This window comes from Chiloscyllium plagiosum, chromosome 30, assembly GCF_004010195.1.
Source record: "Chiloscyllium plagiosum isolate BGI_BamShark_2017 chromosome 30, ASM401019v2, whole genome shotgun sequence".
NCBI lineage: Eukaryota > Metazoa > Chordata > Chondrichthyes > Orectolobiformes > Hemiscylliidae > Chiloscyllium > Chiloscyllium plagiosum.
Window position 1 is genome coordinate 26269928 of NC_057739.1, and position 21633 is coordinate 26291560.

Sequence of the window (21633 nt, forward strand, 5' to 3'; positions counted from 1 at the left end):
ACCACAAGAAAGTGTTTGTATACTACAGTACAGCTGCTTCGAATTAATAAAAAAAAGTGACTTAATAATTTGCAGTCCTGCATCCCCAATATACTACAAACTTATCAGCAATGACCCATTAACTAAACAAATGTTAAAACTGCCGTTGTGCTTTGATTTTTGAGATACTGATCTTCAGGCTGATTAATCCTGAACTCTCAGTGAGTCTCCAGTACTTTATGGAGACTATTGGTGAAATCGTGCAATCCTGCTCCAACTCAATTACTCAAGATGAATGCAAAGAATTCCACCCCCATTTTAAAATCCTAACATACTGTTACACTGTAGGCATCGTGAGTTGTCAGTTTGCCTGGGATCAACAGTGCCAACGGAAGTCTGCTTTTCACTTTTGAAACATGGGAAGGGAAGAAAGGTAGAACTGAACCTCCTAATGAAGAAATATTGTCTTATTCTTTGCAATGCTAAGATTACCAACTCTGGTTGGACGTATTGCTGGAGAACTCATTGCATCATCTTCTATCTCTGAACATGCTGCTGCCACTCTGCCCTCGTGTGTTACACGTGTTGACAAATCTCCTTCCTTTAGTGCAGTGTACGGAGTTTCTTCATTATTTAATTAAATGATTCTTCACTGTCAGTCAAACAACAATTTCCTTGTTTCTAATACAGTTATAGGAAATGGAAGTGCTTCTAGAGCATGAAATCAATTATATACAGTTGTTATAAAAACTTTGGTGATTTTTCTCTTGGTTCTCTCAGGAAGGCAGCCTGGAGGTTAACCTTTAATTTCTCAACACTCGAGGCCATTCCTGGAACATCAGCAGCCTCAAGGCTGTGCTTTTAGATGTAGAGCCCTACCCTCTGAGGCCTCCTCTGTACAACTCGCTACCTCTCATTCTCTTGCAATCTACCACGTTGATCAAGCACTTGAGAAGCAAATGCACAGGAGGGATTTAATAGTCAAAACACTATTTTCAAAAGAGAGAAAGAAAATGATAGCTAACCTGTAACAAAATTTATTTTTTAAAATTTAAAAGCCAAGGTGAAAAGTTAAAGGTAAACACTGGAGTACAAAGCTGCAGCGATGTTGTAATAAGTTAAAGAAGACCAGATTGATAAATCCGCTTGCAGTAATTGAGTAATGTTGAGCCTGCCTTGTAAAGGCTGACAGATTGTGCATGATAGAAGTAAGTGAGATGTGATAAAGGCTCATAATACGTTCTTGTTGCTTGGAAACTTGGGTTCCATAGTGGAGGAAAATGCATAGCTTTAATTTGTATTTGTGGATTGTTTGTATGAAGAAGAGTTTTTAGTTTCATTTTATATTTGCTGTGTGAGTGGCTTGGATGTCTGAAGATTTGTTTACATGCAATTAAATATGTCTTTAAAAGACTTGGGGTGAAGAGTTCAGTGTATTAGAACAAAAGATAGAAGAGGAAAAATAAACTACTGTTGCCTAATGACAGATGTTCAGCAACACAAAGTCAAAACCATCCAGAAGCAGTTAAGCAGTATGCAGGTCTATTCAGAGAGAAAAGGTCTATACCAGCAAAAGTGCCGTTAATAGCAGTCTTCAAAGCAGTGAGTGATGAAGAAAACTACTCCGAGCTGCTTAGAGAAAAAAACCCTCCAGAAACAGGATATTGTGAAAGGCATGAATGTAATGAATCCAAGTTAAATGTTAGAGGGTTTCAGTAAGAGACATTAACTAACAAAAATAGCATAGAGTGAATGCGTAAATAGAGTCCGAGAGATGTACAGCATAGAAACAGACCCTTCAGTCCAACTCACCAATCCAACCAAATATCCTAAATTAATCTAGTCCCATTTGCCAGCACTTGCCTTTATCCCTCTAAACCCTTCCTATTCATGTACCAATCCAGATGCCTTTTAAATGTAATTGTACCAGCCGCCATGATTTCCTCTGACAGCTCATTCCATACATGCACCACCCTCTGCATGAAAACATTGTTCCTTAGGTCCCTTTTAAATCTTTCCCCTCTTACCCTAAACCTATGCCCTCTAGTTCTGCACTCCCACATCCCAGAGAAATGACCTTGTCTTGTTACCCTATCCATGCCCTTCATGATTTTATAAACCTCTATAAGGTCATCCCTCAGCCTCTGATGCTCCAGGGAATACAGTCCCAGCCTGTTCAGCCTCTCCCTATAGCTCAAATCCTCCAACCCTGGCAACATCCTTGTAAAGCTTTTCAGAACCCTTTCAATCTTCTAAAAATAAACCAACAACAGCGATACCAAGTGAACAAGCAGTATTGGAGTGGAGACGGTTGTGGGCACCTCAAATGTAACATACAGAAAATAAACAGAAACCACACAGTAACAGAAGCAACAATGATCAGTCTTTGTCCAAAGTGACTCCGACAGTGATCCTCTTAGCAGTGATGTCCTTCAGTCAGGTCTGATTGGCCACCATGGTTTCTGCAATGGATTTTGTGTGGAAAGTAGAAATATGGCAAATAAGTGTTCAATGTTAAGATTAGTGCATTAGATGGTGAACAGTCCATTGATGGTAAACTAAGCCATTATCTTTATCTTTCTCAGTTAACAAAAGATGTGAGGTTCTTTTAAGAATTTCTGTTGATCTGTGATACTTCCAGTTTTTCCTGAACTTTCCAGTTGCAGTGTTCATTTTCCTAATTCCATGTCTTAAACCATTACTGTTCACCTTGATCGTTATCTTGCAACAGCATGCTAACGTACCTCCCAGTCATTTGTAGAAAGTAAAAGATTATTCTGTGATTGGTTTTCCAGGTTAAAAAAGAGGAGTGAAACATAGTTTGCTTGGGATGGAGATCCATTTTGGAGACATATCAAAGAAAACTGTCGTTAGAGGTTCTGATTTGTGAAACTGTTGCTTTAGGAGTCTGGGGACCTCCTGCATAACAGTGTAACGACATTGTTGAGGTGGAAATATCCACAATCTGAGGAAGAGGTAACAGTTGCTTGGGAAGGAGTATCTAGGAATAAAATGGTGACTTAGCTCAGACAGAGGTAATGGCAGTTGGGAAGGAAAAGCCTGCAAAAGGGGCATTTTGAGAAATGCCAGTGAAGGATTTCTCCGTCTGGTCTGAATGAAATCAGCTCCTTTCTTAATTTCTTGCCTTCTGCGCATTGCGTGGCAGTGCAAAACCCTGGAACATTCAAGGAAAATTCAAGCCCTCCTCATTTACAGTGGGCTAGGAAATAAAGAGCCATACATTCAAGAAAATTCCATATAATCATGTGAACAACCAAAACTGCTGGAATGGGAAGTGGTTGACACATTGCGTTTTATCATTGCCCCCCCCCCCCACCTTCGGCCATGCCTTTTGGTCTAATTACTCACAGGATGTGGTTGTCACTAGTTGAATCAACATTCATTGCTCATCCCTAGTTAGCCTTGAGAAGGTGGTGGTGAGCTGCCTTCTTAAAATGCTGCAGTCCATTTGGTATAGGAGCACCTACGATGACACTAGGGCGGTGTTCCTGGATTTTGACACAGCGACAGTGAAGTTATGGCAATGTATTTCCAAGTCAGTTCAGTGACAGACTTGGAGGGGCACTTCAAGGTGGTGGTGTTGCTATTACCTGCCGAATGCTTTCTTCCAGATGTATAATAGTGTCAACTATGGCTCAGGTGCTACCACATTCGACCATTGAGCTAAAGGGAGAGGCTGAACAGGTTAGGGCTGTTTTACCTGGAGCGTTGGAGGCAGAGGGGTGACCTTATAGAGGTTTATAAAATCATGAGGGGCATAGATAGGGTAAATAGACAAAGTCTTTTCCCTGGGGTGGGGAAGTACAAAACTAGAGGGCACAGGTTTAGGATGAGAGGGGAAAGGTATAAAAGAGACCTAAGAGGCAAAGTTTTCATGCAGAGGGTGGTGCTTGTGTGGAATGGGCTGCCAGAGGAAGTGGTGGAGGCTAGTACAATTGCAACATTTAAAAGTCACCTGTATGGGTATATGAATAGGAAGGGTTTGGAGGGATATGGGCCGGGTGCTGGCAGGTGGGACTAGATTGGGTTGGGATATCTAGTCGGCATGGACGGGTTGGACTGAAGGGTCCGTTTCCATGCTGTACATCTTTAGGACTCTACGACTCCATGATTCAATAAATTGTGGATCCAGGGAGCAAGCCAGGAATTAAACACAAGAATCTAGGCTGACACTGTCTGCCAGATCATGTGCCATGGAATCTTTTAAAAGAGGAACAGAGAACGTCTTCCATGTTTAAACAAGATCACTTCAAGCATTCTGAATGCTGTTGAAATGTTTATGTAATTGGAATGCTCAGTAATAAAGAATGCATCAGCTCCAGTGCTTTAATTAGGCCATATAGCTTGTTATTGCCAAGATTCTCACATACACTTTGGTTTTGAAACTGATCAGGTGATCATTTTGAAGTAAATGATGGAATTAGCAATGTGCTATGACACTGACTGCACCCTATCAGATGGACATAAAGGATCCCACGCACAATTTGAAGAGGAAGGAAGTTCTGCAACATTTATCTCCCATCCAGTTATCAGATTGTCTGGTCATTGCTGTTTCTGGGAGCTAGCTGGGTTCAGTTTAGTTGCAGTGTTTTCTATTACAAAGCACTTGATTGGCTACAAAGTATTTGGATTATCTGAGGGTGGTGAAAGATGCCACCCCAATTGGCCAGAGTTGAACGGTGGTTCAGGTGGTTCTATCATGGTGTTAATAATGCCAAAGCTGCGGGTCCAAAATCCTACACACGCACTCTCACACACACAGTTTGTGTTGAGCCCCAGTGTGGGGGTGTTTACCATGGAAGGCTTGTTTAGACAGATTTTTAGTCTTACAAGGAAGTCGGTATGAGGGTTATTGCTGGGATGGGAGGTGTGCACGTTGACACAGTGATGACAAGGAAAGTAAGTTTAAAGTGAACGTCAAGACAAAATAGGGATACAAATAGGTTAAGTGAATGGCAAAATTTTGGAAGATGGAGAATACTGTGGGAGAACTTGAAGTTTTCCATTTTGGCAGGAAGAATAGAAAAACTGTACATTATTTAAATGGTGAGAGACTACAGAGCTCTGCAGTGTGAGGGGAATCTGGGTGTCCTAGTACATGAGTCAAAAAATTGGAGTATGCAGACTCAACAAGTGATTTAAGAAGGTGAATAGAATGTTGCCATTCATTACAGGAAATCAAATATAAAGGTAGGAACGGTTTTTTCAACAACTATAAATGAGCCTGTATTTGGAGCACTCTGTCCAGTTTTGGTCTCTTTACTTGAGAAAAGTTACAAGTGCATTAGAGACAATTCCAAGAATGTTCACGCGACTGAATCCTGGCACAAAAGGGTTAACCTATGTGGAAAGGTTGGACAGGTCTGACCTTCTATCTGTTGGAGTTTACAAGAATGAGTGGTGATCTTATTGCAAAACGTAAGATCCTGTGACAGTTCGACACGCTGAATATAGAGTTGATGTTTGCCCTTGTGGGAACATATTTTTCTCTCAGAGCCTCATCATCGTGTTCCCCTGACCTGAAACATTAATTCTCTTTCTTTACACAAACGTTATCTAGCCTATTGAGCTTTTCCAGCTTTTTTGTTTCTTTATAATGTCATTTTAGAGAAATGTAGAATACCTATTGTTGTCCACGTACAGCAGCTATTTCCTCCCTAACACGTTCCATCTCTGTAAGAATACACAAGTGTTCAATGAGAAAGGGACAAATACAGTCCACAAATGAGTTGACATCATCTTTCCCCAAACTCAAGATACTTCTCAAACTTATATTCAGACAAAGTGAGTTGTTCGCAAATATAAACATGTCAGAAATGCTTGACAAGTCAATTAACATCTGGTATAAAAGCTAGGCTAACATCTCATTAGAATAGTCTCACTCAAAGTGTTTATTAGTCTTCCTCTTTCACTTTCTGGGTAATCTTCAGCATTGTTGGAGCAGTGCCAGTATTTGTTGCTTAGTTATATATCTCTGGGCTAGTTTCTACTTCGCTTGTTCAACCAAATTCAGGTTTGTTAGATTCTTTCCGTAAGCTCATGTAACTTGGTTAAATTACTGCTTCATAATGTTAGGTTCTGTTGTTATTTCCCACCAGTATTGCTGACGAAGTGATGAGCGTTTTATTTCTATTAATTAGGTTTAATTTTTTTTATTAGGAAAAATGAATTCATTATAATTCTTTGCATCTGCATTATGTTAAAGAAGATTTCTGATGGGCATACTCTTTTTCTCAATCTTGTTCAAAATATTCTTTAAAAATTTGATTAATATTCATTGTTGTGAGCATTTTCTGTGCTGCAAGTATTTCACAAGTTAGATCTTTTTAGAAACAGCAGATTCCATAAGATTATTCATGCATTCCTGTAGCAGCCTTGTTGCAGATGAAATATTGATAACAGCTTGATCTTCATTCTGATCCGTTGTTAATGAAGGTTTGATTTTTAATAGTTTTGTAAGGAGGATGAGCCTTCAAGAGATGAGCAGTAATTTGAATTGAACATTTACATTATTCTGGCTTCCTGATTAAAAAAGCAAATTCATCACTTCGCCAGTGAACCCAGAGAGTGACTTCCACAAAACATTTTTAACAGCAGCTGCTAGAATGGGTCCTTGCTGACTGTAACATGTAACAGTCTGTGATGGCGATGAAGTGGATGAATTGTAAACACTTTCTTTGTATATTTGAGTGTTCAAGGCTGTAGGTCACATGGTGGGGGGTAGGGGGGAGTCATGGGTGTGCTGAAAGTGCGCAGCTGAAAAGCATCATATTAAGTCCAAGCAGAAAGATGTGGAAGGGTTGAAGTGATAATATTAGCCTCTGTACTGGTGCTTGGAAATTATTTCTGTGTTTGATTTGCCTCCAGATGGACCTGATGGAATCCCTTTGGTTTAGGTGGCACATGTGAGAGTTTGAGGTAAGAGGTCAGCTTCTGTTGGTACTTTGGGAGACTACTAAGGTGTATTTACGAGCCCTGATCATTTTGTATTCAACAAGTAGAAGGAGGCAGAGAGGGGAGCAACAATGAATGCTGGAGGCCCAGCTGAAGGTAGCTGAAGAAGCACATTATATTAGGCCTTCAGTGGTGAAACTGTAGCAGGTCATGGCTGTCCGGGCTGCTCTTGAGTCATTGCTCATACAGGTGGCAAAAAAAGAGGTCTCCTTTGCTAGTCAAAGATTGTTTGTTTGAATTTGGAAATAAGCCAGTTAGATATCTGGCATATCTGGCTAGAAAGAAAAATGCTTCTCAGTCCATTATATCTATCAGAGAGTGAGCTGGTACAATGACCTGTGAGTTGAGGAAGATCAATACTAGATTTAGGGAATACTTTGCAGTGTTATACCGGTCGGAGGGCGGTGAAGATGGTGCAGTGAGAATGCAGTACTTTTGTGAGAACATGGATCTCCCCAGTATAAACACAGAACATGCCTCTTATTAAGTGTGCATGTGACGATACAAGAGGTGCAGGAAGCAATAAAGCATCTCCAGGGTGGCAAAGCACTGGGACCAGGTGGATTCCCGGGTGAATTTTGTAAGGAGTTCATAAATGTGTTGGTAGAGCCACTTTTGGGGATGTACAGCCATTCACCTACACAGGATTGTCTTCTGTCCTCTCTCAGGGAGGCTAACATCTCCCTCATTTTAACAAAGGGGAAAGACACCGAAGATTGTGCTTCTTACAGACCAATTTCACTGTTGAATGTGGACTTTAAATTTCTGTCAAGTTTGCCGGCCCTGAGGTTGGAAAAGCTATTGTCCTATATTATGAAAGAAGGTAAGACTGGTTTTATCAAGGGCCGCAGCTCTTCCAGCAATATCAGGAGAGTACTGAACATAGTGTAGGCATGCCAGCGAAGATTGATCCCTGGTTTGGTCGTCTCCTTAGGCGTGTAGAATGGCCGTACGTGTTTGGGGTCCTAGAACGTTTGGTCTGGGGGGAGCCTTTGATAGGTGGCTGGCGGTGTTGTGCAATGATCCTGAGGTGGCAGTCGTTACAAATGGTACTAATCGGATAACTTTAGTATTGGGAGAGACAGTCGACAGGGATGTCCTCTTTCACCACTGTTATTTATCTTGGTAATTGAGCTATTAGCCGATGCCATCAGGAGGGACCCGGAAATAGTGGTGCCAAGGGTAAGAATGGGGGAGCATAAGATCACTCTCTACGCTGACGATGTCATTTTGTTCTTGGCCAATCCGGAGAAATCTCTACCCCAATTGATTCAAAAAATTAATTTATTTGGCACTTTCTCTGGATACAGGATTAACTTCACAAAATCAGAAACCATGCTGGTGGGGCGATTAGTGGAGGTGCCTGATCTGAAGGATGGAGTGCAGTTCCTGTTTAGATGTTCGTCAGAAAGGTTTTCATATTTGGGAATTTCTATTACCCCTACCTTCCACCAGCTGTACAAAGCTAACAATGCACAATTACTGGAGAGGATAAACAGGATTTGCAGTGGTGGGAGGGACTATCGTTATCATGGTTAGGCCGAATAGCCCTGATTAAAACGAATGTTCTTCCTTGCCTGTTGTACTCCATGAGAATGCTACCCAGACGAGAGTTACGGAGGCTCAGTGGTTGGCTTGGGTCCTTCATTTGGTGTCGTAGGTGCCCCCTAATTAAATTTACTAAATTGCAATTCCCGCAGGGTGAGGGGGTAGGGGTGGACCTTCTGGACTTGAAGAGATATCAAATAAGCACCCTGTTAGTATATGTGGGTGACTGGAAATTGGGGTCAATTTGGCTTGACGTTGAAGCCTCACAGTCAAGATGCCCCCTCAGTTAATCTATTATTCATGAATAAGATGAAATCCGTGACCGAGCAGTGTAAAAGCACAATCATTTTGAATACGGTGGAAGCTTGGAGGATAATGAGGTAAGACGAGGGCAATTGGCTTAAGACCTCACCATTTACCCCATTGGACTCCGGCTTTAAGGCATGGGAGAATAAGGGAATCTCCTGTCAGGGAGATTTATTCTTGGACCTTGTAATTGCACTGCTATAGGCTGTAGATAATTTTTCTTTATTTATGTTATGCTCTGGAAAACTAACTGGTATATTAACACTCACCCTGTATCAAGCTTGATGAGGTGACAGAAACCTGCTGGGAATTGCTGGAAAAATGCAGAGGATCTGGAGCATTTGTGGAGGGAAATCAGAGTTACAATGCAGCCTCTGAAATGTCCAACTTCTTCTTCGACTGAGGATTCCTCACTGTCGTGCTTGACAGGGCCCTTGGCTGCCACACTTCGGCCCTCATGCCCTCTCTTCCCTCCCACAACAGTGAGTGGGTCCCCATTGACCACACCTATCATTCCACCAGCATCCACATCCAGAGGATCATTAGCTGTCATTTCCGCCACTTCCAGCAGGATGGCACCACCAGCACATTCCCCTCCCCCCACCTCCCCTGTCAGCCTTCTGCAGGGACCATTCCCTCTGGGACACCTTGGTCCATTCCCAACACTTCCCCATATCCCCACGGTACTTTTCTGTGCAATGCCCATTTACATTCTCCCTCCTCAGCATCCAAGGTCCAGGTGAAGCAGTGATCCACCTGTCCCACTGTATTCACTGCTCACAAAATGGTCTTCTCTACATTGGGGAGACAAAGTACAGACTGGGCAGCTGTTTTGCAGAACACTTATGTTTTGTCCACAAAAATGATCCTGAGCTTCCAGTTGCATGCCACTTCAACACCCCACCCTGTTCCCTGGCCAACATCTCTGTCTCGGGCTTGCTGCAGTGCTCCAGCAAAGTTCAAAGCAAGCTGGAAGAACTGCATCTCATTCTTCTATTTGGGGACTCTGCAGCCTTCAGGACTCTGTATTAAGTTTAACAATCTTGGGGCTTGAGCACCTTTTCCCATATCCTTCCACGACCTCCCCCACACCAATCCCCACACACCAGGCCTTCTCACAATTACTCACAATAGCATCACATGGGATGCTATCACAACCGCCCAATACAAATACAAAATGGCACTCATTAGAAGCTATTGATTCTCCCAGGCTGATTATTGCCTGTGTTTTGCCCGACTGTTGGGTCTGTCTCTCTGGGCTCCATTTCCACCTATTGTTTACTCCCCCCTTCTGCTCCCCACTTTATCTTCAGCATATATACAAACCTTTTCTTAGCTATCTTCAGTTCTGAAGAAGGGTCATTGGACTTGAAATGGTAAGTCAGCTTTCTCTCCACAGATGCTCTCGACCTGCTGAGTTTCTCCAGCTATTTCTGTTCTTGTTTCAGATTTCCAGAATCCATCGTTCTTTGGCCATCTCGTGAAAAAAAACCCAATGATTTAAATATCTTGTCAGAAGTCTGGATGACATTTCTTTTTGGAGGTCTGTCTTCCGTTGTAGGCTGTTCAGCGTCATTAACCCATTGTGCTGTGTGAGGTACTATTTAACCTGGTCTTGCTCTGTATTCCAACGCATTTTCTGGAAGTGACTTACTGACTCACAAATCTTTTTTAATAGGTGTTCCCCACTTGTGCTTGTGAGATTTTCATGCTCCACATATTGTACCGGTGATTGCTCGGGTTGAGTATGATTGTCCTCCATAAGGGACGCCTACCTGTGGGCCTTTAGATGGCGAAGAGGCCAGTTCTGGGATCCACAGTTTCTATTGCAGTGTGGGTATTGCTGGATGATAATGGAGGTTGGAAATGATGGTGGGTGGGCCTTCTTGACGCTCTGTCTCTCCTTGCGCAAGAGTCAGTGGCACAGTGGAGAGAGTTTTGGTAGTGTATCGTTCCCTGCTGGATGATGTCTCTCCAGTGATTCCGGTTTGTGGCCATGATCTTGCAGTTTTTGATGCTGAGATGAAATTTTTTGAGGTTGGTCCAGATGTTATCTTTGAAGCATTTCTTTTGGCCCCTGGAGCACGCTGGCCTTCCTTCAGCTGGGAGTACATGATCTGTTTTGGGAGGCATGTGTTGGGCATTCAGATAACATGACTGGTCCATCAGAGTTGCTGGTGAATTATGGTGGTGATGCTGGCTCTGCTGGCCTCCTCTCTGACGCTGGTTTTAGTGCACTTGTCTTTCCAGGTGGTTCACAGGAATGTTTGGAGAGATCTCTAGCGTTGTTCCAGTGTTGTAAGGCACCAACTGTAGGAGGTCCACGTTTCAGCTCCATATAGCAGTGTGGGAAGGATAGTGAATTTAGTTTGAGCCTAGGTCATGGTCTTCAAACACCATTCTTCTGAGTCAGGCATGGGCTCCACTAGCATTGGTGTTGCATTTCTGCAGTGAAGTTGGCCATGGAGGAGAGAAGGCTGCCATGTTATGGGAAGTAGCCCATGTTTTCAAGGGGATGGTTGTTGACCCATATTGTAGGAGGCAAGGAGGATTATTGGGTGGAGGTTGATGGAGTACGAGAGTCTTTTTTTATATATTAAGGGTATGGCAAGATGGGTGGCATGGTGGCTCAGTGGTTAACGCAGCTGCCTCACAGCACCAGGGACCCAGGTTCAATTCCAGCCTCAAGCTACTGGGTGTGTGGAATTTGCACGTTCTCCCATGTCTGCATGGGTTTCCTCTGGGTGCTCTGGTTTCCTCCCACAATTCACACTGTAGGCATTCTATGATTCTATGAAGGGTAAGGCCTAGGAGCTTATATGCCTTCGCAAAGCCATCCAAGATACACTGCAGGTCTATGGCGGAGCGTGCTGCGATGGTGTTGTCAGCATATTGAAGCTCCGAGATGGAAGTAGTGGAGACCTTGCCCTTGGCCTTGAACCTATTAAGGTTGAGTAGCCTGCCGTCCACGGTAAATGATTTGTATTCCCGTGGGCCGGTTTTGGCCAGTGAGATGGAAGATGGCAGTAATGAAGATGATGAACAGAATGGTTATGATAATGCAGTCCTGCTTTACCCCGTCTCCACGGTGAAAGGCTCCGACTCCAACCCATGGTTGCTAAGCACTGTCTGAGACATGTCATCATGCAGCAGCCTTGGCAGCTGCCCGAGAGCCTGGTGGTTATGTTAAAAGGCCCTAGTTAGGTCGATGAAGGCCATGTAAAGCAATTGTTTCTGTGCGTGACATTTTTCCTACAGTTGATGTGCTGTAAAGAACATTCTTCTCCCCCTCCAACTCTATTTTGATTTAGTCCCTACCCTCCCCTTCACTGTTTTGATCACACAGCACTGCCCTTTGATGTGAAGGGCAGTGCTTGTCACTGGCCACTCGGGTGTTTTCCTATCTTCCTGGAGGTGGAAATTGAATAAAGATTCGTACACCTTGTGTCTCTCACTTTGTCTCACACCTGCACACACACACCATGGGTGCTGGGGAAAAAAAAAACAAAAAGAAAGAACATTCTTCTGGATGGATGGAAGCCATTCTGCTTTTCAGGGAGTATTTCCTCAGATAATGGCAGCAGTCTATTGACAAGGACACATACAAGTACTTTGCCAGTGGTTGAAGGAGATGCCTCTGCAATTGCCACAGTCAGCCTTGCCACTCTTCTTAAATATGGTGCCAATCTGATCATGCGTGAGCTCCGTGGGGAGTTTTTCTTTGAGCCATATCTTCAAGGGCAAAGCTTGCATGTGTTCATGGAATTGTGGGCCACCCTCCTTTAGGATCTCTGCAGGAATCCCATCAGGCCCTGCATCCTGGTTGTTTCTTAGGCTCCTTATGGCATCTTGTACTTTCGTTACACTGGGAAACTCTCCCATATCATTTTGCTGGATCTCTGGAGAATTTGGTTGATGATTTCCAAGGTAACACTGGTAGTACAATTCAGGAGTTCTTGTAAATGCTCTCTCCAGCAGGTGTTTATTGCCTCATTGTCCTTAAGCAGATTTTGTCCATCTTTAGAGCCTGGGGGTGGAGGGGGGTGTTTGAGCACAAGTAGCTTGGAACAAGTACTACCTTGGTGGTGCTGAAGACGTCTCTTGTGTCACCGGCATCTGCTGCTGCTGGATTTCCAAGGCCTTATCAGTCCAACAGTCAGTTTTGAGCTCCCTTACCCTTTTCAAGATGTCAGCCTTAGCTTTGGCATCAGCCCCATTGTCATTCTGCCAGTCACAGACGGCTGTCCTTTTCTTGGTGATGAGTTGTTCAATTTCCATCAAGAGTGTGGTGTTGGAAAAGCACAGCAGGTCAAGCAGCATCTGAGGAGCAGGAGAATCGAATTTTCAGGCAAAAGCCCTTCCTCAGGATTTTGCCCAAAATGTTGATTCTGCTTCTCCTTGGATGCTGCCTGACCTGCTCTGTTTTTCCAGCACCACACGTTCGACTCTGATCTCTGGCATCTGCAGTCCTCATTTTTCCTGTTCAATTTCCATGTCATTCTCCTCGAACCAGTCCATATTTTACTGAGAATGGTCAATTTAAGCAGACTCCAATATTTTCTTAGTTCCTCTGGGTATTTCCAGGGTAGGTTCCTTTTAGCAAGTGAGACCTGTAGTTGTTGAATAGTGACTGTGTAACCCAGACTCTCAATGTTGAATCTTGGCCAGGCCTGCTTCTTCTGACCTTTCTTCTTTCTCTGTAGTCTGATGGACATTGTGGAACAGATAAGGTGGTGATCAGTCTGGCTGATCATAGCCCTGGTGACATTCACGTCCCAATGGTCCCTGGAGTGAACAATGACATAATCTATGAGATGCCGTTGTTTTGAGTGTGGGTGCCTCCAAGATGCTTTGAATTTGTTTATCTGATGGAAGAGTGTGCCTGAGATTGTGAGATTGTACTCCGTGTATTTTGTGAGAAGGACTCCATTGGAGTTGTTGTTGCCAATACCTTCCCTTCCCTTCCCGTGGTGCCATTCCAAAGGATGTAGTCTCAACCAACCCTCGCATTGAAAGTCTCCAAGAAGAATTATCTTCCCCTCCTTGGGGAATTACTTGATTACAGAGTGTGTCAAGGTTGGCATAGAAAGCATCCTTTGCTTCCTCCTTGAAGTCAAGGGGCAAAAGTGATCACACTTGTGGCTATCTGGTTGTTGGTGAGCATTAGGCGGCTTGTCACGAGTCAGTCGTTGATCCCCATGGGAGGTTCAATAGACAATAGACAATAGGTGCAGGAGTAGGCCATTCTGCCCTTCGAGCCAGCACCACCATTCATTATGATCATGGTTGATCATCCTCAATGAGTATCCTGTTCCTGTCTTATCCCTATAATCCTTGATTCCACTATCCTTAAGAGCTCTATCCAACTCTTTCTTGAAAGTATCCAGAGACTTGGCCTCCACAGCCTTCTGGGGCAGAGCATTCCATACACCCACCACTCTCTGGGTGAAGAAGAGGTAACTGATGAGTTAGTTCTGAATTGCTAATCCAACACCGTCAATTGTTGGCTCATGAGCAACCTGCCCTTTCCAGAAGAAGGTGTAACTACCTTTCACCTCCTTCAGTTGCCCTTCATCTGTAAGGTGGGTTTCCGAAAGAGCAGCGAGGTCAATTTGACATCTCTTCAGTTCTCTGGCTACAATCGCACTTCTCTCGAGTCAGTCACTGTTAGCTGGGACCTTCAGGGTTCTTACATTCCAGGTTCCCCAGTTGATTATTCTTCATTTCTGACTGCATGTGGGCGATCCCTCTGGACGCGGTAACCCAGTCAGGGGTTTTGAGGCAGGCTACATTGGGGAGACAGGCCGCCTACTTGCGGAACGTTTCAGAGAACACCTCTGGGACACCCGCACCAACCAACCCAACCGCCCTGTGGCTGAACACTTTAACTCCCCCTCCCACTCTGCCAAGGACATGCAGACCATGGCAACACGACACCTGGAGGAAGAGCGCCTCATCTCATCTTCTGCCTAGGAACTCTCCAACCACAAGAGATGATTTATCTTAGCCTGCTTGGCACACCCTCCTCATTCCTGAAGAAGGGCTTATGTCCGAAACTTTGATTCCCCTGCTCCTTGGATGCTGCCTGACCTGCTGCGCTTTTTCAGCAACACATTTTTCAGGCTATCTTTAGGGCAGCTTTTCCAGTTCCGCTCACCGCAGTGATCCTAAACAGGGCTGCCCAGTGGTGAGCGGAGCTGCTGAAACGCTCTATCCGCCTCATCCAGGAGCAAGACATTGGGATCTGACACCCTCACCCAATGTGTCCATTTGTGACTAGGGGCTTCCCGCTACCCCAGTCCTGCCCTCTCTGCCACTAGCTGATCATCATAGGACTTGTGTCCAGGATGTAAGTAGGACCGGTGCCTTGGGAGGGTGACTCTGTGTGATATGTTTTGATGTGGGGAAGCTGGTGCACAGACAGCCACTACATGGACCTTGGCCGACAGGGGTCAAAGCCCAGTGACATGGAGACCAAGACAACTGGTGGCTCTTCCCTCTTGCAGCCCTTTGCAACTGTTGCGATGCTCTGATGTAAGCTCCGCTTTCATCCTCTGCCTGCTCCTTCATTGAAGTCTTAGATTAGATTAGATTAGATTCGATTGCCTACAGCGTGGAAACAGGCCCTTCGGCCCAAACAGTCCACACCGACCCTCCGAAGAGTAACCCACCCCTCTCTGACTAATGCACCTAACACTATATGGGGCAATTTAGCATGGCCAATTCACCTGACCTTCACATCTTTGGACTGTGGGAGGAAACCGGAGCACCACAGAGGCTCCCTGCCTCATTCCTGATGAAGGGCTTTTTTCCGAAATGTTGATTTTCCTGCTCCTCGTGTGCTGCCTGACCTGTGGTGCTTTTCCAACACCACTCTAATCTTGACTGCTAATGTGTACTATTGTACTGTGGTATATCAATGCTGCTTATGTGTGCTGTTATACTGGAAGCCTTTCCTGCTCTTTTGCAGTCAAAATGGAGAATTCTCACCTTTTTTACAGGTAGAATAGAGGGTTCCTGCCAACTGTGAGCAGCTTTTTTGCTGTTTTTGTGGATGAATCCCATTCATGCCTTAAAGAAGAATCACAGAATCCCTACAGTGTGGAAACAGGCCATTAGGCCGAACAAGTCCACACCGACCCTCTGAACAATAACCCATCCAGACCCATTCCCCTACCCTATGACTCTGCGTTTACCCCTGACTAGCGCAACTAGCCTACATCCATGATCATTGTGGGCAATTTAGCATGGCCAATTCACCTAACCTGCACATCTTTGGAGTGTGGGAGGAAACTGGAGCACCCGGAGGAAACCCACGCAGACCCAGGGTGGATGTGCACACTCTACACACAGTTGCCCAAGGCTAGAATCAAACTCTGGTCTCTGCCGCTGTGAGGCAGCAGTGCTATCCACTGAGCCACCATGCTGACCAGAAGAGAAAGGAACAGGAGGTCGTCATTTGATCTCTCGGGCCTGCTGTGCCATTCAATAGGATCATGGCTGATCTGACATTCCTCACATCCACACTCCGACCTGCTCCCAGTAATCCTTGATTCTCTTACTGATTGAGAATCTACCTACCTCAGCCTTAAACGTACACAAGGATCCTGCCCCCAGAGCACTCTGTGGCAAGGAGTTTGAAAGAGAAGTGCATGATTCCTGTTCCTGTTGGCTTCACTAAATGAATCTTGATGCGTTATGGTTAGCTGTTCTCTTCACGGCTTTAATCAATCAGTCCTGCCCTTTGTGGCTCCATAGAAGAATCCTGATCCTTTACCTGATTTCCCGAGACAATTTGCATTGTTTGTGCATGACTAATAATCCCTATTCATTCACTGTTTTTCCCTGGAAGAATCCAGCCATCTGTGTGGCTGAAATAATGGAAATCTTGCCTTTTCTGTGGCTTCAGTTGTCTCCTGACTTTCTTCTTCCAGGAGAATTTTGTCTGTTTAAGCTTCTAATTTGCCCCTCTATCCCTTTAGTTCTGGCTTTTTAACATTCCCAGATCAATGGTCTCATTGTAAGTTGCTTCTGTGGTCTTTTATGTCTCTTACGGTTGCCATGTCTTGTGTGTGTTGCTGTGGTGGTGACGCTCAGTCTGAACTCCAAGTACTTTACTCATTTCTAGCTTCCCAGCTTGTAAACTGCACCTTGTTGTTTTGGAAATTTCCTTTTGCCCATGAGAGATTTCAACTTTACTCATGGAGCCTCCGAATTCCATGCACTCTCTGGACTTGACTAAAAAGATTCAGTTTCTTGGCACCCAATGCAATCTTGAGCCATTATTAAGGTTTGACACCTGTTCCAGCTCCATGGGGTTGCTAGCTCACTGCTGTGCCTGTCTTACTGTGTGGGAAATGCTTTTTATTTTTTGGCTGAGATTCTGTTTTATAGAGCCTTGCCACGTGGTTCTCTTCTGCAGGATTTCTGAACGTTCATCTCTTTCCCCCGCTGGCTCTGTGCACGAGCAGTCATCTCGAAGTTGTGTCTGAAGAACCTTCAGATATCCAGCATTCTGTGGGATGCGGATAAATGGGATCGCCACCATTTGGCCCCATGTTGTAAGATGAATCCTCACCACAGTGTAAGGTCCATCTGATAGATTTATCATCTTTACTCCTGTGTGCTACTATCTAATTTTATTGATAGACTGCTAAATACTGACGCGTTAAAGGTAACAAAGTGAGATAGTGTTTTTAATTGGTTATTTTAAAATGCACATGGAACATAATTGCATCTAAAAGGCTCTTGTGGCACAGCGGTAGTGTCTGGTAATGAACGAGGAGGCCCATGCTCACGTCCTCCTCACTCCTGGAGTGTGCAAGGACACATCTGAATTGGTTGACTAAAAATATCTATCAAATAGTTCTTTCTACTAGAAAATAAGTAGAAAAATGGGGACTGAATAATAATAATATAGGACCTGTTAGGGCCTATACTCAGCATGAAAATTGAGACAATCTATGATAAATACCTGGATTACATCTTATGTTAAAAAGATACATATAAAGAGTTCTTGTGGTGCTCTGAGACAGGAGCACTGGATTCAAGTCTGACATGCTTCAAAGCTATGTTAGAATATCTCTTGGAAAATATCTAAAAATACAGGTCAAGAAAAGCCAGCCAAGAGAAGAAGTATACTTGAGTGGAGTGGCAAGCTCTGTGTAAAGGAAGAAGCAAGCTTGTACAAAGTACGTTGGGTTTTCCTGTGTGTTTCATAAATAGGCTCAAGTCATCTTTAATGAAGCGTGTGAAGATACCCTCCTTGACCCAACAAGAATAGCTGATGTGCCTGTTGCTTACATTGCATGTGTGTATTGTCCATTTGTATGTACCATTGTATCTAAATGCTTTTATATGCCATTGTTCCTTACCTTGTTGAGAGAGAGAGAGAAACTTCTGCATTCCATTCTCTCTCACACAGATTTGCAGGCGGCCTTAAGCCTCAGCTTTTTGCTATTGTAAGTAGCAAGCTTGACATAAATCCCAGAATACCTCTCCCTTGGTGTCTTTCTATACTTTGCCTTATTCCTAAGATTTCTCATTTTACTTGCCTACAAAAAAGTTTATCTAATAAAGTCACAGTATTTGTGAATTACAAGATTCAATGTTAATTTCTTAGAATGAAGTTAGATTCTAACCGTTAGGTTGCTAACCAGAATGCTAATGGTTAAAATCTAACAACCTTAGGTTTAATCTGATTTTATGCAGGTTTCTATCCTAGAATATACATGCATAATCATAAGAAATAGGAACAAGGTAGGTTTGGCTCAATGAATGGATAAGCCCTTCCTGAAGAAGGGCTTATGCCCGAAACGTTGATTCTCCTGCTCCTTGGATGCTGCCTGACCTGCTGCGCTTTTCCAGCAACACATTTTTCAGTTCTGATCTCCAGCATCTGCAGTCCTCACTTTCTCCTCCTCAATGAATGGATATGTTTTATGTTTATAAAAATTTCTGTGTGATGCTGGATATCTGCTTGCATTTGCTAAACAGACATTCATTTGTTGATAATTGAAAACAGCAGCCATTGGCACTAAGGAAATAAATACATAAAACTGTTTGTTATGTGATGTATCCTTGTCCATCCTAATACATGTACTCCCAATCAGTGTTAGATGTGTTTGTGTAGGAGTTTAATAAAGATTCTTTGAAGTCCAATGTGTAATTACTAGTTTGTTAGAAAGAGGCAGAATCTTTTCAGGAATACAATGCATTTTGGTAGAAAGAGTGAGGACAGCATATAGACAATAATGGATAGAAGGCCAGAGAGATGTCAAAAGATTTTTCAGTGTTTGCAGGTATCAAGAAATGGATCAAAGGTGAGTAAATAGAGTTATGGTACTGATCACTCATGATCTGAAAGACCAGAAAGAGCCAGAGGTCTCCTTAACAATTCAAATACACCAATCTCTAAACATAGGAAAAGAAAATAGGGAAGCTGTAGAAAGAGACACACAATACTAGATTTTTTTTGAATAGCAGTAAAAATACAAAAGCAAAGAGCATTGCCAAATCATTGTCTCGTCCACAGTTCCTGTCTAATCAGATGAAAGGAAAAAGGCTGTAATGTTGTGTCCAGTTTGGAGATTCCTTATCACAAAAATGTCAAGGACATTGAGAAGGTGCAGGAGGGATTCAAGGATGAAAAAGTTTAATTAGGAGGGGTTATTGTGTATTCTGGGATGTTTTCATATGAATAGAGGGTGTTAAGAGGAAGTACAATGGAGCTGTTCAAATTTGAAATGTTTTGATGAAGTACCTTGGATAATGGACTTATGCTTGTAGTTGGTGACTCAGGAACAGAGGGCACAATTCCAGACTGTCACTGAAATGTTAGACTTGGACTGAAATTTATAGCTTACCAGAATACTGATGGCAGCAGAATGTGTTTGTACAATAATATTTTAAGAAGTAAAGAAACAAAAAGGGAGCTGGGAAATAGTATAACAGACTGAGGCAGATATCTATTCCAGAGAACTGGTATAGGGTGATGGATGGAGTAGCCTCATTTAGTTCTGTCAAAGTCCGTGCCATTTGTTCCTGAAATTCTGATCTTGAATTATCTACATACTCGACTCTGCCTTAATCAGCCCTGTCCTCAATTTCAGCATAACAAATACTGAAATGTTAATTGCTAACAAAATAACATGACTGGCAAGGGAGCAAGTGGCATCATTAAATTGGAAATATAAACTCTGCTCACTCTGGATATACATATTAAATAAGACCAAATATTAGCAAAAGCATTCTTGCTGCAAAGTTTTGCTTGTTGTGATCTTGATTACGACTTTGTTTGCGATGTTGCTGGATCATTTGTTTTATAATTTTGCTGACGTTTTGTTAAAAAGAAGCCCTTTTCAACAATATTCTTATTAACTTGAGGTCAGTTTAATATATTCCGAAGAAGCCAACCAGAGCTCCTGGTGTTTGCAGGCTAATTAAGAGGCAGATCATCAATAACTAGGCTGCAGCAATAAATTTAAAATAACATGAGAAAGAGAAAAATGATCTAAATAAAATACTTCCCAGTCTTTCAACAATTTTTTTATTACACTAACAAAACTCCTAATACACGTGGGAGAGAGCTGCATGTTTCAATCTGCATCACAGTGATCGCTCAAAGACAGATGAACAGATCCCGACCTGTATCGCACCAGGCAGTAAAAGTAGTAACACAGTCTAACGCAGAGATTTCCCCTTCCTGTGAGATCTTTTCTTTAACCTTCTGGGATTTTTCTGATGAAAGCTAAGTGGAGACAATGAGTAAGAGTTTCCACTTTGTCAAAACCGAGTGCAGATTAATGACAGACAATTTTCGCACATACTTTGAGTGAAATGAAATCACCTTGTCATGCTTTTTGGGGTCATCTGGATTTCAGTTCTCGAGATGAGTTGGAGAAAAAAATACTGCCTCTGATCAGGAGCTCACTATTTGGGGTAGTGGGACAGGAAATTCCATGCCACTGCAGCAACTGCAAGACGTGGTTTGCTGAGAAATATTGCCCTGGATTTTGTGGTTAGAATTGAAACAATAATTGTCTCTATTAATTAAACTTCTAGCTGCCCACAGACTTGTAATTGATTTTTGTTAGTAACTTCCAGTTAACAGTGATTCTTTCAAGTATGGTGCGGGTGTGTGTGTGTGTGAGAGAGAGAGAGATAATCCGGCCTGTAATTTTCAACCAATGACATTGAACTTGGAAAGAGTAAATTTTCAGCACCAGAGAGTTGTTAGCCAATGATTACACCGATGTTTAAATGGGCAAGTCAAACTTTTCCTATTTTATGGGTAACTTGTGGGTAAGTACTATACTTCATGCCCTGACATGTGGTTTGATACCAAGTCTCTCAATGAGATGTTGACAGACCACAGTTTGTGGGAGAGCAGAACAACTCTGACAACAACTTGCTGATTTCCATTTTTAGCTGTGTGTGTGTGTGTGTCTGTCTGTCTGTCTTTGAGAGTGTGTATTTGTGTATGTGTGCATTTCTGCATGATGTATGCCTTTGTGTCAGTGTGTGGGAATACTGGACATTTCTGTCCAATTTCGACCTAAACACTGAGCACTGATAGCTTCAATATTATTCTTAATCTAAACTCTATGCCCATGGGTCACTTTTGACATCACACAGCAGCTACTTAGAAGTAAGGTTTGAACCTGTAATTATGTTTCTGAATGAAAGAACTGGCAGATTAATGTTTCCTTTTTTTCACTTCTGTTTAAGTATAATCTGTGTCGCTATCCTCTGTACCACAAATACTTTTCAAATATCTACAGGAGGGTTGTGAGTCTTCAGTTCAGTCTAGAAGCGAGTGGCATC

The 21633-nt window shown here is 43.1% G+C and overlaps 1 protein-coding gene across 5 annotated transcripts in view; it reads left to right on the forward strand.

Moving 5' to 3' along the window:
• Nucleotides 1-21633, forward strand: part of LOC122564836 (serine/threonine-protein kinase Nek6) — a 266799-nt gene that overhangs the window by 45363 nt on the left and 199803 nt on the right. Inside the window, exon 2 of one of the 5 annotated variants that reach the window (XM_043720151.1) lies at nucleotides 6868-6918. The exons of 3 other annotated variants lie outside the window; for them this stretch is intronic. The gene's annotated coding sequence lies outside the window, so the exon portion shown is untranslated. Of the gene's footprint in view, nucleotides 1-6867; nucleotides 6919-10269; nucleotides 10352-21633 lie in introns of those variants that run through there. One more of the 5 variants, XM_043720152.1, reaches the window with a different exon arrangement.